This window comes from Phasianus colchicus, chromosome 16 (genome assembly GCF_987193195.1).
Source record: "Phasianus colchicus chromosome 16, bPhaCol1.hap1.1, whole genome shotgun sequence".
Lineage (NCBI taxonomy): Eukaryota > Metazoa > Chordata > Aves > Galliformes > Phasianidae > Phasianus > Phasianus colchicus.
Window position 1 is genome coordinate 13807475 of NC_143451.1, and position 13208 is coordinate 13820682.

At 48.8% G+C, this 13208-nt stretch overlaps 1 protein-coding gene and 1 long non-coding RNA gene across 5 annotated transcripts in view; one reads left to right on the forward strand and one right to left on the reverse strand.

Annotated features, from left to right (window-relative positions):
* ELFN1 (extracellular leucine rich repeat and fibronectin type III domain containing 1) overlaps window positions 1–13208 on the reverse strand; it is an 87133-nt gene that overhangs the window by 58572 nt on the left and 15353 nt on the right. For all 4 annotated transcript variants that reach the window (XM_090151797.1, XM_090151795.1, XM_090151798.1 and 1 more), the window contains exon 2: window positions 10962–11074. The gene's annotated coding sequence lies outside the window, so the exon portion shown is untranslated. The remainder of the gene's footprint in view (window positions 1–10961; window positions 11075–13208) is intronic.
* LOC149915776 (uncharacterized) lies at window positions 6513–11046 on the forward strand. Its single transcript, XR_016471778.1, has 2 exons — window positions 6513–9413; window positions 9632–11046. It is a non-coding gene; the product is annotated as an uncharacterized LOC149915776 (long non-coding RNA).

Sequence of the window (13208 nt, forward strand, 5' to 3'; positions counted from 1 at the left end):
CAATGAACTCTCGACTTATCAGGATGCTAATGAAGCACAGCCCTGGGAGCAGGGAGCCAGAGGGTAGGAAGCTGCTGGGCCAGCACTGGGCTGGGGTGGGCACCATTCTGCAGGAAAGGAGCACCTGCAATAACACGGCTCCTGTTGGGTGATGCTCTTCAATATAGAGGTTTGGTGCAATTTGCTGATATCTCATCTGTACCTGAATCTGCCTCCCAGTAAGAGGTCTATCCAACAACTAAGCAGCCCCTCTGCTCCACCTGTTTCCCATTGCAAACCAGATGACAAGATTTTGAGGAAGGGTTTCATACCCAGGCAAGAGAAAAGGAGACTGATGGCTGTGGGAGAGTGAACATGCCAGTCCTGGAGCTGTGCAGCTCTCATGACAGCTCCAAGATCACCCTGGACAACCTGAACAACCGGGACAACTGTCAGGAAGCAAGGACACCACAGTTTGATATCAGCAGCAAAACCCATTTGAAAATGGCTCTTTGGCCACCACGGCTGCATACCCAGTGCCCACCCAGGGAACAGCCCATTTGCAAGCCTGATTTCCCTGCTGTTGCCTTGGGGAGCAAAACAGCAGTGAGTTCAATGCTGCGTGTGCTGCTTCCAGAACTAATTGGGGTTTGCTGTGCTAGTACTGCCTGGTGCCTCCATAAAATGGGCCATGGACCACTAAGCAAAGCATGGGAGTCCCTCTCCCAGCAGGGAGGTAAAGGCAGTGCTGTTTCTGATAGAAGGACCTTCCAGCTGTAATTACTGAGATGCACCCATTCCACTTGCTCTAGGGACTGGGACAGGCCAGCCACCACCACATCAGCCCTCGTAAACTCAAGATTAAAATACATTCTGTGCAAGTAGAGAACTGATGTTACATGGTCTATGCACACATAGTCACTCCTCTGTGACACCAAGAGCTCCTCAAAGTATCAGGCTGTCCTCCACTAACGGAGAGCATTAGTCCAGCAGACCAGAATTCCATGTCACAGGAGCTGCTTCCTTCCACTCAGAAAATGCTGTTTTCTTGGTCGGCTTGTTTGGTGTTTTTGTTGTGGCTTTCTGTGTGTGTGTGTGTGCTTTTTCTCCCAGCAGAAAACTAGATGTTTTCTCCTCTTCAGCTAAATGCCAACACTTAAACTCTCTGGTGGAAATTTCAGTTAACTCCATTAAAATCCCCCAGCCATTCCTGCTCATTTTTTTTTGCTGAAGAGCTTGTCCCCTCAGGAGCAAAGAGACAGATAGACCTGCTTTTCTGTAACAAACCTCACTTATCAGCTATAATCAGGTACATTCCAGGCCTGGCTCTCTTCTCAGCACTCAAGTACACAACTTTTCAGGCTGGCAAGTCTGTTCCAGTCACGTCATTGGGGAGAAGGGCAGATGAAAGTCCCCTCCCTGCCCTTCAGATGTGGGAATGAGGTCCCTTCTCAGTTAACTCCAAGATCATCTCTAATGTTTTACCAACCGTGGCTTAGTGTGGATGCATTCTGGAGATCTCAGCCCTCTTTGGCCACTTGTCCTCTTGCTGCACCACACTCCTAGTGCACATCTCTTTGCAAACACACCCTATCTGAACCTCTGAAGCTGCTTTCATGCCCACTGCCCCCAACCAGTCCAGCTGCCACTACTGAAAAGAGTTTGATCCTATCACATTTTGCACTGTCTGTCCAAGCAGCTGTAGTTCTTTAATGCTGGCATTCAAACCTGGATCCTGCTGGTCAACAGGCTGCAGAATCTCTGGATGCCCTGAACCTAGTCTGACAGTGCTGGTGAAGGGAGTATTGGAACCACACTGAAGTATAAAAGTAGGCCACAGATTTCCTCAGGCCAGTTTCTGCCCAAGTATTTGTCCCTCAAACAGGGATCCTTGACCCTTCACAGCTGTCTCAGTGAGGATCATTAAGATGATGAAGGTGGGCCAGATGGCAACCACTGCTGCACTCAGTAACGCATGAAGGACATCTCACAACCCAGCTAGCAAACTCATACATCTTACCACAATCTTTTGGTACCTTTCCTTTCTATTTGCAGACTCTATCCTCACCATCCAGCCATCTTGTTTGCTGAAGACCTTGTCTTGAACGGAGCCAGACAGCTTTTGCTATTGAGAAGTGCCATTGTGTAGAGGTCTGCTACTAACAAGCAAGGTCTCTGTTGGACCAGGCTCTCTCAGGGCAGTGGAGAGGCTAGAAGTTCAGACCTTTCCTTTGAGCAACAGTGTGCTCTGTCATGGAATTATTGCCTCTGCTTGCTCCTGAAAGTTCCTACAACATCTCAGTCCTAAATCAAATGTTTTCACTCTGTTCAGTAATCCCAAAGCTACAAGATTCATGGCAAGGGGTGGCCATTGACTTAATTACCTTTTGGATCATTCTCTTGGAAAAACTTATAATTTCTACTATTTTGCTAGTGGAGCACAGGGAACCATTGTCTCAGAGCTTTCTAAATAGGAAACTGAATTACAGCCCCTGGTTTGTGTGGAAACTTCATCACTTCTCAGGGCCATGGCCTTCCTGTGCATGAAACAGAAAGAGCACAGCTGCCCTAGAGCTCCATGCTCGCATTGTGCTTAGAGATTCTTCAATATCTGGCACTGGACACACCACATTAAGCCCTACCCCATCTTCTGTGTCTAAACCTGGCAACATGGCAGGGGGTTAATCCAGATTTGTGCTGCTCAGAAAAGAACCTGGCAGGAAGATCTGCAAGTTGCACCTCCCAGCTCACTGCCATTGCTCAGCAGCCCACTGCTGAAACCTGGGCTCTCCATCCTGGGATTAGCTGGCAACCCCAAACCAGGAACTGGCAGCCATATACTTGCTGCTTGCTGTTCTTGGCCTGGTTCTGAGGGCTGCTCACTGCCTGTTGCCACTGCACTCATTTCCCTGAGGTGCATCATCACACACCGCATCCAACACTGCCATCCACCCGTGCCTGGGGACCAGAACGGAGACCAGCTGACAATGGTGGGACCCATGGAAAGCCTGCTCTGCAACCCTTGCAATACAGAATATCCTGGTTTCTTCATCTCCTCTGTCCCCATGCCCATAAGGGAGTGGTGACAGGGAGGACTTCAGGAAATCAATTTCCTAATGGCAGATCTTACTGGAGGTGCAAGTCAAGTATAATTTCCCAGTACTTCCCTCTGCACATTTCATTTACCGACAGATGTGCATAGATGTAAACACAACACAAAGGCACAGCTACAGTCAATAGAGGCAAAGGACAGAAGGATCTTCTCCTTTTCCTTTAGGATTATGGAAGTCTCCACCCTGGGAGCCCAAAAAAGGGGCACTGCCAGTGCTGGACTCTGCCTGAGCAAGCACTGCTTGGTGGGGCTGATAGGAGAGACTCCAATAGCCAGGTCCAAGCATCTGAAGTGCTCAGGGCTGGGACTGGCACAGACGACACTGGATAGAGTATTTAGGAACATGAACCCACTACCTAAGAGAACAGGACATCAGCTCCAAACTTGCTACACAGCACCTCTCCAGACAGGAAAATTCCCCTGGATACTGCCAAGACAGCATGGGAACAACCCTGCTGGCAAACAAGGGCATTCCCCAGGTGATCTCTGCACAGACATGGGTATGTAACACAATTCTTTAAGCACACACTCAACACGAGAAGTGGCAGCTGATTAAATCTCCCCATGTACCTGTGGGAAGTGGGGAAACATCCAGCTCATCAGAGCCGTGAAATGTATTCACCTGTTGCAGGAATCTTCTTCTTCTTTTTTTTTTTTTTGTTACTAACAGAACAGCAGAGCTGTGCACATGAAAATCCTGCCTGAAATGAATCCCTGATCAAGGGGAAGCCACGTTAAAAGGTGAGTTATGCTGGCCACCAAGGCTTTGGGTTTTTTAAGGCTCTCTTGTAGAATTACTGCATTAGCAAGCCATTACAGGTGAGGATATCAAACTGCTAGGCACAGCAAGAAAAGACTTGGAGTATTTGAGATGGGAAAGCAACTCATGGAAAAATGAGAAAAAAGAGGGCAAGAGGGGGAGAGGAGAAGTAGAGATGTGCAGAGGGATGTGAGGGTGATAAATGATGGAGGAGATAGTGGAAGAGGGTGAAAAAGAGAGTGATGTGCAGTAGGATGAGGAGAAAAAAAGATAAAAAGAAGAAGAGAAAGGGAAAGAAGAGATGAATGAGGGCAAAGACCATCTCATCATTTTGCAATTCCACCTCGGTGAAGAGGAAAATTGATGTCTGGAGCTTTTTTTTTTAATGGCCAACCTCCTGGGCATGGGACAAAAGACAAGTTATTACCCAGCCCTGGGTCAGGTCTGCAGCCTGCCAACTGCTTAGACACAATCAGAGAGCCCACGAGAGCCATAAATCAAGTGAGGGCAAAAAGATCACAGAGAGCCCAGGACCAGGCACAGAGCAGCAGTGAGCTCAGCAAATGCAATAATCACAGGAGAAAAGCGAGCCCAGGAATGACACAGCCTGGAAAGGAGTGCCCAGCCCCAACGGGCTTCGCTCATCACTTCTTCCTGCCACTCCTAAGAATGGCACTCCCCCAGAAATGCAATTCCCCCTGCATTTCCTCCCGATTTCTCTTCCTATTGATTTTCAAGCTCTGAATGCCATTTATTTTTGCTTGCTTGATTCACTCATTCATTGAATAAAGGCATCATCACTATTATTATTATTATCCCTGCCATCGCGCTCCTCATCACACATTATATTATTTGCATTGCAGAGCTGGAAGATTTCAGGTTGAGGCAGGAAATTTGTGCGAGTTGTTATTACTGCAATCAGATGAAGTGAGAATTGGATCGGCAAAGGCTGCCAGAGTGCAGCTCTCCCAGCAGGACGCGGAGGCTCTGCCCAATCAGGGAGAGCTGCAGTCCTATTGCACTGGTCCCGCCAGCAATTTCGGACTTGCCTTGCGCATCCCATCTCCCTCCCATCCCACCACCCGCTCCCCCCCCCCCATTGGCTCCCAGCAGAGAACAGGGAATGCATCAGTACAGGAGGGCGAGGAATCAGAAAAAGACTTGGCGAGATTGCACATTTTCTGCCTTGCTGATGGTATTTATTAGACAACAGAAAATAGCTATTTTACCATCTGCCTTGTGAAAAATCCTCATTAAATTAATGGAATGTGCAGCTGCTGAACAGAGCGTTCCTCTCCCCATCACCTCCCAAGCTGCCCAGCACTTGCTGGAGAACAGAACTGGGCTGCCAAAAGTAGCTGAGGCTAACTTGGGCTTGTGTGGTAGAAGAGAATGGACGGACAGACAGACAGCTTCCTGCTCCTCCTGACCCCAGGGCCCTTGCTGCTGGTCCTATGGGAGCCCTGGTGGGCAGAGGGGCTGCCTTGCTCACTGTGTTATGTTCCCTTCCTGAACACGGGGGCACTTCTTGGAAGGGAATGAGACCAGTCTGCTCAGCAGGCTGTAGATGCATTCTTTCTGCTAAGCTGAGGGCGATCCAGACTGCAGATTCATCTCATCACCCTACACAGAGCATGGCAGGATCTTAGGGCAAGCAAAGTCCTAATGCCTCAGGCAACTCAGTCAATGTGAGCTAGCCACTCCACCCCAACTACATCCATCACTACACATCTAAGTTTGACCCGAGCTGGTGCTGGCCCTGTGGAGGTGTTCAGCTGAGAGTGCAACACCAAGAATGCCTCAAGGCTGGCTGACTGCTTAGGCCAAAGCAGCCCCTGCACAGACAGGTCAAACCCAACCCTGAATCCTTACTACGTTGCAGTAAGGCAGGAGCACCACAAACTAAATGTCCTGGATGATGTGAATGATATTAATGGAGCTGGGAGAATGGCAACCAGCTTAATGCCAACAATATGTGTTCATTTCTAATGGCTTTGGTAAAGCTGTAAGGGTTTTAAGGCAACCTTTTCTTCTGATATCTGGTAAAGAGGAATGGTCAAAATCCCACATCACTCATGACTTTGAGGAGCAGATCCATCATATTTACATCTCCAGTGCTCCCAGAGGTACCAACACATCTGCTTAGCTAATAAACTTACTGCTTCATTGCCTCATCGTGAGCAACGTCATAGAATCACACAAGAGCTCAGGTTGGAAAAGACCTTGAAGATCATCAAGTCCAACTGCAATCTAACCACGCTAACCTAACTCTAACAACTCATCACTAAATCATGTCCCTGAGCAAACGTCATTTGTTTTAGGACAAATAAAACCCTTTCTTAGATGTCTCAGCATCACTGCAGCATAATCCACATTTAATCCGCACTTGTGTTTTCTCCTGTTAAAACCAGGGAATTCCCAGTGCTTGCTCTGTTGCTCTGAAAGTGCAAACCCTCTTCTGAAGTCCTCTCCTCTCTTTTCTAAACAGTTTTTCTGCACAGATTTTTGACCCGTAGGATCTTTCCATGCTTTTCCCAGTAACTTCATTCCCTCCAGTTTGTTCCTTTAGCAGTTACAAGGCTATGGGCAACAGTTGGCCTCTGGAGATGGGCCCAGCTGTGCAGCGTACATCACCACCGTGGAGGAAGTGGGATGAGGTGGTCACTTGGGCTTCAGCACACAATGGCAAGCTACAGGACTACAGCATGTCCAATCACTTCACACCGAAATAAATCCTGACATAATAAGTCTTAATACCGCCAAGGAGACTATTACAGTCAGTCACAAAAATAATCCACGTTGAAAATGGGTGAAAATTCCTCTTCCCGGTGGAATAACATGGCTCCAGAGCATCAGTTCCAGCCAGAGACAATCGTTTCATGTTTACCCAACAGAGAGGGCAGCTCCAAAAGGCAAACGCTCATTGCCAAAAACCCCTCTGCTTAAGGGAGATTTTTGTCGCCTCCTGTCAAAGATGTGCTTTTAAAGCCAGTGATCAAGAACAAAAGGGGAAGACCATGAAAGGCAGAGATCAAATCAAAGTCCAGAAAGATGTCCTGGCTGCCTCCTACACGCCGCCTTCAGCCCTGCTCATCTTTAATGAGCAGCAGTTAGGGCAGAACACAGCTAATTGCTTCACAAGCAGAAGGTTCCTAGTTTGAGTTCAATGATAAATCTTCTCCAAGCCTTTGCCTCTGCATCACCCCATCTCAGGGGTCATTAGCAGAACTGTGTTGGTCTTATTCAGCCCTGGGGTGCAACCTGAGCCAGGAACCTGTGGGACTGCAGCACAACACCTGAAGGGGAGTAGAAATCAGCAGAAGGATGGGTTTTTTTTCCCTTCTTAGAAAAAAATCTCAATGAAAGCACCTCTGTGGATGCAGAAATGCTTGGGAGAGGACATTCATGTTCTGCAGTCAGCATGGGGGTAGTTGTGATGTTTCCTTGTCCTTTCTTCATCCAAGTGTGATGTACACAGCATGTGGGGCTGTCATGGGGAGAGGAGAAAGCCAAGAGAAGCACCCACAGCTGTAGCTGGTGTGTGGAAAGTACAGCACGAGCAAAGCAGGGCTGTGGTCACACAACTCACAGGGCTCTGGATGCAGCCATCAGTTTGCAGGCAGGCAGTTTTTACATGCATGTCTCAGAGCTGTTCACACAGACACAGATTCATGGCCACCTCCTTCCCATGGAGGAAAATAAGGAAACAGTAAATGAAGGACTTCATCCTCCAGGCCAGCCCTGGGGCCAGCACACAGGTGAGGAATGCTGCTCTTTTAATGCCAGGAGTCTCATCTCAGCATCATTTCCCCAGCTCCATCCCTCCGCATCCAGGAGCCCTGGGTTCACACCAACAAGCCGGAGCATCTCTGGATGATTAAAGCTAGTGCAGCCTTTTAAGTCGCTCTGATTGGGGTTGATGGCTGCGTGGAGCTGGTCACTCTGCTCTAATGATGTGTGCAAGTCTCCCTGCTGCAACCAACCATTCCTGCCCGAGAAAATAAGGAGAAAGTGGAGAGGAAAAAAAAAATACCCTCCCTTGGTGGGAGTCCCAGTGTCATCTTCCCAATGGGGCCTGAACTGCAAGCAGCTCTGACCCTGGTGTGCACAACCCATCCTTGCCCGCTCCTTGCCAAGATTTGGTCCTTCCACAGAAGAATGAAAGAGCTCCCAAATGAAGGCTGCATTTCCTAGTGCTCAAAAGGGACTAAACAGAGGCACGGGGGGAGGCCGGAGGTGTCCTGCAGCGACTGACCCTCCATGTGACATTGATGGCTCTTAATTCCTAAGCCCGCTTTGGAAGGATTTCAGCAGATCCTATTTAATCACCGCAGCCTCCTCATCCCGGGGCAGCAGTCTGCCTTCTCCTCCGCCGGCTCTCCAAGAACTGGCTGCCTGCCACGCTCCCATCCCAGCACAGGCAACGCCACCAGAGCCACCCAGCTCAGCATCATTTGCCTAATTAGCAGCAGGACTCTGCTTCACTAACGGAGGGCAGCGCTTCCCGCAGGTGGGTCCCAGGCTTCCCACCACTGAGCACAAATGTTTAAGGGCTTGTCATAATGTTGTAACGATTTTTTTGCCTTGTTCCATTAGCTCCATTTCCAAAGGCCACCACTGGAACTGCCAAACATTTATTTCTATTGAATCCAGCTCAGAAGTTACGATGTGAGGAGCTGGGAGACAGGACAGTCTGTTCTGCAGTGCCAGCTTCTCCCCACGGCCACTCAGCTGAGACACGCTGCCCTTTGAAACATCACTTTTATTCCTACCTTAGAAAAACTAAAATAAAGAGATTGATTCTTCCACCTGCTTGATTTGCTTTTGCTACTGAATGAGTTACCAGTGAGGTGGCTTCCCTGGGTGAGCTCTGGAGTTTGAATGCGTCGCATGGTTTGTGCCACCCCACCACATGAGCTGGATTTTTAGGTGATTTTCCTGTTGCTAGAAAGGCGTGCACATGAATCTCCCTCCCTCGCTGTCTGTACATGAGCAGCATCTCATTATACTATGAATTAAAAAAAGCACTGAAGACAATGCAGATGCTGTTTGGGAAAGAGCTGAGGCTACAGATCCCAGGTTGGCTTTGGGTTCAGAGCACCACAGAACAGAGCTGTGGACACGGGAAGGATGCCCCACACACCAACCATGGCTGTGGGCTCAGCTTCCCCTAAGCAAAACCCCAGATTTGCAGGAGAGAGCAGGGGAAGGGACTGCCCACAGCAGCCCCCTGATCATCATCCCTCCCTTCCTCTGGGAAATCTAAGGCAGTTTTAAAGGCTTCCCTGCATTTTAATTCCTCCCTCTCTCAAGAGATGTGAGATCCCAAGAGTTTCAGCCTCACTGCCTGGATGCTCAACAAAGTTAGAATCTCCATTAGTGACATCATAGGCCGTTGCCATGGGGATGTCACAAACTTATTGCCATGGGGATGTCACAGACTCAGTGCTGTGGATGGGCAGTGAGGGAGGCAGTGCTTGCCAGGCACTGGTGGCCCTGGTAATTAGGGAGCTGGCATGGGAAGTGAAGATGAGATGCAGGATAGGAACATAAAGCCAGTGAGTAAGTATGATCTATTGGAAAGCTTTCCCTGATGAGAAAGGGCCTCCTTAATGGATCCTGTGCTCTTAAGTAAACCATGATAGACAAGAGAATAAAATAGAAATTATAGTGATTTGTTTTATTGGGCATTTCATTGAGTAATTAAGAGGATAATTGGGAGTGGGAACATAAAAGGTGCCTTGCTCTGAAGGAATGAGCTACTGAACATGCATTGTCAGACGTTTCCTAGTGCTAACACAGGCTCCCCAGGCAGGACGTGCTGCTCTTATACCACCTAGCCCACATTTCACCTCCTCATCTTTGAGACTGGAAAGCACATGGAGAAGTACCTGTGCTACTGCCTCGGATCCAGGCAGGACCCAGCATCACTGCAAGAGACCTCAGAGCTCTCAGCACAACCTGTGCTGCTTCTCCAAGATACCCAGCCTTTCCCACAGACAAGGAAATCTTGGCGCTGGTAAAACATGCACGAAAAACCCATCTGAACAGAGAAATCCACAGCTCCTTCCGGCCCCCAGCACATCTCACCCCACCCCACTCAGCCACCAGCACAGCCACGCTCCAGCACAGGTCCCAACATGGGTTTTCTCCCTATGCTGCACACCAGGGACCCCAACCCCTACACACAGCCAGCTCCAAAGAGGCCTTGAGAGGACAGCTGCCCCCAACCCCAGCAGGAGCCATCCTCTCCCCAGCAATCACTGAAGGAAATAAACACAAGTGTGCAGATGGAGAAACACAGATTTGAGTGACCAATGCAATGGAAAGAAATGGATTGAGTTCAGGCATCACTGCATACGAAGGTGTCAACACCAAGAGAACAAGGGGTGAGAAGCTAAGCTCATGTTGTTGCCACACACCACTGATCCAGGACACCATACAAGCCACCAGTACAGCTATGGGCATCCAAGAGAAACATCAGTCTGCAATGCAGCGCTGACCAGTAGCCAAGAATTACCCAAAAATAAAATATTATCTCAGCACATCGCTGTCCTCACAGGCAGAAGAGCAGCCTAGTGGGAGACAAGCGCTCAGCACATCCCTAAAACAAGGCTCCTGTTTGAAGTGCACGGATCAAGGCTGGATTAAGAGAGCCTGGTAGGAGCCTCCAGCTCTGCTCCCATGCTGAAAGGCAGCTCAGCAGCGACTTCACATGCAATGCTGGGCTGGATTCTGGGAAGGAGTAATTGCAAAGCATGTGCTCCACTTCTCTATGGAGCTGCAGGGAGGGAAGGCAGAGCTGCCTTGTCCTGGCTGCAGGAGAGCCCAGCACTGCTCTGCCTCTGCTACAGGAGCACTTGGGCAGAATCCCACTGGGCAAATGAAGACCAATAGCAAACACAGCAGGAAATGCCACCATCTGCCTGGCCAGGCAGATCCCAGAGCAGATCCCAGAAACACATCAGTGCCTTCAGACAAGCTTGAAGAATCACTTCTCAAGCTTCCCTCTAGTCAACAACTTATTTTCCCTCTCCAATCCAAGCAACAAGCAGGGTTAGTTCAATCCAAGCAGGCAACAGAAGAGGAGAACCCAGCAGCAGCTCCTACCTGTGTGTGCATCCTTCCCTCCTCACCATGCAGCCAGGAACACACTGCTCTCCCTTGGTACCTCTCCAGCATCCTGCGTTGAAGGTAGATTTATGCACTGATCATGGTTGAAGCTGTTGATAAAAGAGTGCAGAGAAAAAGGGTTTTACTTGGAAGTTTTAGGGCTACTTCTCTTCCAGTTTTATGTTATAGTGAGGTTGGTAATATTTTAAGCCCCTTTTTATCTAGGATCGCCCAAGCGTTTGGCTCAAAGCTTTAAAAATCTTCTTTCACCTAGTATGCATGGGGTAGTCAGAATCATTGCATGGCCTAAATGGAAACTTTGGGAGGGACCCAGGGCTGAGCCATTCCCAGTCAGACTGGGAGCAGGAGGGATGAAACTCATTTGCAGACAACGTTTTGTGTTTACTTCCTTGACCACAAGGGCAGAGGGAGCATCGGCTACTTCTCATTCCTTGTGAGAAATTGAACAACTGGGTTCAATAGTACAAAATCATATCCATTAGAATCGGGGAGAATCGGCAGCAGATCCATTTCCTCCTGTGCCTGAGCAATGTCCCATGACAGCAGTGAAAGCTCAGCAAGCTGCTGGGACATCGGCGACAAACAGGACCACAAAACTTCTCCCAAAAGCACATTTTTAATTTCTGAGTACCGAGTACATTTCTCAGGCTCAACACGAGCCACTTCATCCTTATGCAGTTTGAACAGCTTCTCCCTTTTACACCACAAACACAAACACCTTTCCCTGCAAGGAGGGGCTCTGACACCTGCAGCCCGGCACCCATCGATGGCTCTGTGTCTCATATACACAATAAGAAGCCCAGGAGCTAATATAATGCAATTTTCTGTGTTTACTGCATTATTACAGTGGTTGAATCTGCTGATTAATTCCTGTTTTTCTTGCCATCTCTCCCCAGCATCCCTTTCTCTTTTTGCCCTGCTATCTGCATACGGAGCCATTTATCTGTACTGCTGCTGTAACAGCGAGCAGGGCCACAGTTCTCATCTCTCCTCCCTTTCAAATTTAATCTCGCAGACCTCAATCTTTGTGATACTGCTATTATTTTGTCTGTATCTGATCTAACGGGAACAAGCCTTTTTATTTTTTTTTTTTCAAGGCAAAAAAAAAGAAAATGGAAAAAACTAATCCAAGCAAAAGATAATGATGACTGTGGCACTAATGATCCTTGGCACATCTCCTCGCAATGAATCCGGTGCTAAAACAGAGGCCGCTTGTTTCCCTTCCCTCTACAGAACTGCAGGACCGACCCCTCGTGCTCAGGCTGCTCCCACCAATGAGCAGTGCTGCCCGGTCTCCTGGGGGATGCAGTGCGCTGCCAAGCATCTCTGCAACCCTTCTCAGTGTCTTAACTTATTTACCCAAATAGTGGAAAAACAACTCAAGTGGAGCCAGACACTCTCCAGCAACATGACTGCAACTGGTTTCTTTAGTTTAGTTCCCCTGCGAGCTAGGGAAGTAGCTTGGTCCTGATGGTTATTAATTGAAAAGAAGGGAAGGTTAAGTAAAGTTGAGGGGAGATTTCCTGCAACGTGAACAACAAAGTGCTCTTCATCACTGTCCCTTGCAGCTCTGTTCCCTCAGGGCTCCCACCAGCATGGACCACCCCTAAAGCACCACGCCACATTGCTCTGCATGCACAGAGCCCACCCACCAGCAGGAGGGGACCTGGGGAACCCCTCTTCTCCCTTTTCCAGCACCAAACATCCAGAGGTCCTGTGAGCAGTGAACAACCCTCCTTCCATATTCTGGTATTCCAAGGATTCTCTCTATGCTGTGTTCATCACCTCTGCCTGCAGCCCAGAGACCTCCCTGCACCCTTCCCTTCCCCCCCAGGTACATTATAGATCAATCACAGGGTCACACTCTGCTGATATAAGAGGGGACTTGGAACTGCTTCAAAGGCACACAGCCCCAGCAGGGCATGGGAACCAGCCCATCTTCTGCACCAGGATTTACTCAGGGGAGACCTGCAGAAGCCCATCTGAGCCCTTGCCTGGATCCTCTGACCAAACCCACAGGGCCTCATATGGGGAACCCCTCATTCATATTAACGTGAAGCTCTGAACTACACCAACATGTGGGTGAACATGATTGGGGGACTGTGGGCATTTCCTCATCTAGATACAACACAGCATGTATTACATTGATTATTAATGAATGATTAAGCTTTCTGAAGAGCATTATGAATTTTAAAGCTTCTAATAATCATGAGCTGTTCCTTG